The 2604-nt window shown below is 34.4% G+C and overlaps 1 long non-coding RNA gene across 1 annotated transcript; it reads right to left on the bottom strand.

Moving 5' to 3' along the window:
• Window positions 1-498: 498 nt before the first annotated feature.
• LOC105439853 lies at window positions 499-1929 on the bottom strand. Its single transcript, XR_004064852.1, has 2 exons — window positions 1760-1929; window positions 499-723 (listed from the first exon to the last, which is right to left on the bottom strand). It is a non-coding gene; the product is annotated as an uncharacterized LOC105439853 (long non-coding RNA).
• Between the last annotated feature and the right edge of the window lie 675 nt (window positions 1930-2604).

Genomic DNA, 2604 nt, shown 5'->3' with positions numbered 1-2604 from the left:
ATTTGTTATATTCATGGCTCTGCAAGATAAACAAATATGTCCTGAGTTCGATAGTAATCCATCTGTCGGTTCTACTGATTATGCATTCAGAAACTATTTACAGGCATACATAATGAGCCCCATGACGTTTGACCTCATGACCCTTAAATCTAATTGGCTCTGCAAGATACAAAAATGACCCAAGTTTGGCAGGAAGCCATCAATTAGTTCTTCAGATAATGCAATGATCACAAGCTATTTTTACATACATAATAAGGTTTAGTTAAGCCTGGCATCTGGTACTTTTTTTTCTTTAGAAACATAGCTTCTTCTTACATGTACATAATGTGGATTGAGGAGAGGGTAAAAGTTAAAACTGCTTAATTAAGGTGCATCCCTCCTGTTTTATTTGTTGTAGACAGTGGTGACTTACTTGACTTATGGCGTCCATGCAGGCTAGGGGCCTCGGGATGGCTTCTGTATGGTGATGGTACATGTATGCCAAGTTTTTCTGTCCGCTGTAGTATTGCATCGATATCGATATCCTGCAAGTCAAGGGGGGACCTTGCTCGTTGCCGATTCTGGTGTTTGTGAGCCTTCCTAGGCCTGATATTATTTGACATGAAATTTTATTTGATTTGATATGATTTGATTTATTGATTTCTGACATTGCTTTTAGTATTTCCCCTGGTGTAGCATCCGGCCATCGAAGGTCTTGCAAAGGCTTCAACATGCTCATCACCACTGTATGTGCAATTATATAAATGAGACAATAAAGATATAGATTTTCCAATTTGGAAGTATTGCAATTTTAATAAACGTTAATTAATTCCAGATTTGTAGACAAAACTATGTACCGATACCAATTCTAAAACATTAATATTTCCCTCAAAATATCACTAGGAGTGTGCTGTAATCCATATGATATGGAATGCAGCCTATGATTATATTAGCAAGATCAGCTAAAGTAGTTGCAAATATTAAGTCTGTAAAATCATAATTTAATTATAATAGTTATGTTTTTAGATAATTACTCCTTCGAGGTTCATCTATTTAGAAGGGATTACTACTGTCCTTTTCTTCCATTGAACCATGTTTGCTTTAAAATGATGAATAAATTAGAACATGAACAAAGACAATCAAATTTTGATGAAGCCTTTTACCTGGTGCTTTTGTAAGCTGTTTTGATTTCACGTTTGGTTCGTTACATAACCAATTGAATCTGAAACCTTTTCTTTTTTAAAGCGTTTGTATTTATTTGCAGTACATGTTGGTCTTGTTATCTTGGAAATTATTAACATATTAACAAAATTCAGAAGAAATATGTATGAATTTTGACACAATTCTATAAAATGCTTATTATAAATGAAACTACTTAAATACTACGCTTGGGCCCCATTGCATAAAACTCAGCGTGGACGGTATTTATGCCATCAATAGTAGCTTAAATAGAAACTTTGGTTTGATTGGCTGAACGAGCTCATGGGTTTCTTTGCTATTTTTTGTGTTTTGTGTCCAGTAACACAGCTTCCTACAGAGAGAGTTTGGTGCATAGGGTAGATGGGGCTGGTGCAATCAGCCCGACTTTGGGATTTGTTTTGGGTTTGTTCATTGTTGACGTTTCTGTCAATGAGTTAGATAGTCCAAGTAATTTTGATGCGTCATATATTATGGGTAACATGGGGTAATTATTTCGAGACAGGCTCCTGGTGTAGTATGGTTGGTTTCCGAGACACATTCCATTATCATTTTGGGCAATTAACCACAAGATTCTTCTTACCTACAGTATTTCCTCTGTCTCCTCTCTCCAATGTGCCTGCAAGATGTAGGCATCTCACAGGCTTCATCTGTTTAATGCAATAAGGAAATACTCTGCCATAAATGTTTTTTGGGTTTTGTTTGCACAAGAAAGATATCCTTCTAAAGACTGAAGATACAACGTTGATTCAATAACAAAATTGTATTCTCATAAGATATACATGTACAATACGAAATTTAAGGGATAGTTGAGTTCTGTTTTCAGACCGCAAATGCCTTCAAAGTGCATGGTTATTGCTCTTATTCTTATCTATGATATTTCTAGTGCCCTTTTAGAATCTAAAATTGCTATGAAGGTAATTTTAGACCCCAAGATGTGTGAAATTTAGCCAATACAATCATACCAATTCAACTCCACTTTCAAAAAAACACAGTGACCGTTAATCAATTATTTAATTAAAAATAACAATACATAAGCCGGCTAATTGTGGATAATATAAGCAACACGAAAATGCCAACAAAAAAGCCACCAATCGGCATTGGCTGAAATATGAAGTTAAAGGCGTTATTTCGTTTTTTTCAACATTTTTTTCAAATTTTTCAAAATATCTAATATCTGTGGTGGTACACAAGTATTAGAAATCGTTATATTTATGGATATTTCAGCCGTCTCTGAACTGATCTTGATTCAAACAAACATGATTTTGTCATTAAAATATTATGTTCTCTCAAATTTGACACTTAGTTTTTCATTATCTCACAATAAAATATTTTGTGTAGCACCCTCTGCAACAGAACTCAACTATCCCTTTAAAAAAATGAAATGTCACATTCTCTTCTCATTAGCAATTAAATTAAACGGCAAAT

Source organism: Strongylocentrotus purpuratus, unplaced genomic scaffold (assembly GCF_000002235.5).
Source record: "Strongylocentrotus purpuratus isolate Spur 01 unplaced genomic scaffold, Spur_5.0 spur5_scaffold_19, whole genome shotgun sequence".
Classification (NCBI taxonomy): domain Eukaryota; kingdom Metazoa; phylum Echinodermata; class Echinoidea; order Camarodonta; family Strongylocentrotidae; genus Strongylocentrotus; species Strongylocentrotus purpuratus.
Note: the sequence above shows the minus strand (reverse complement) of the source record. Positions and strands in the feature narration are given on the sequence as shown.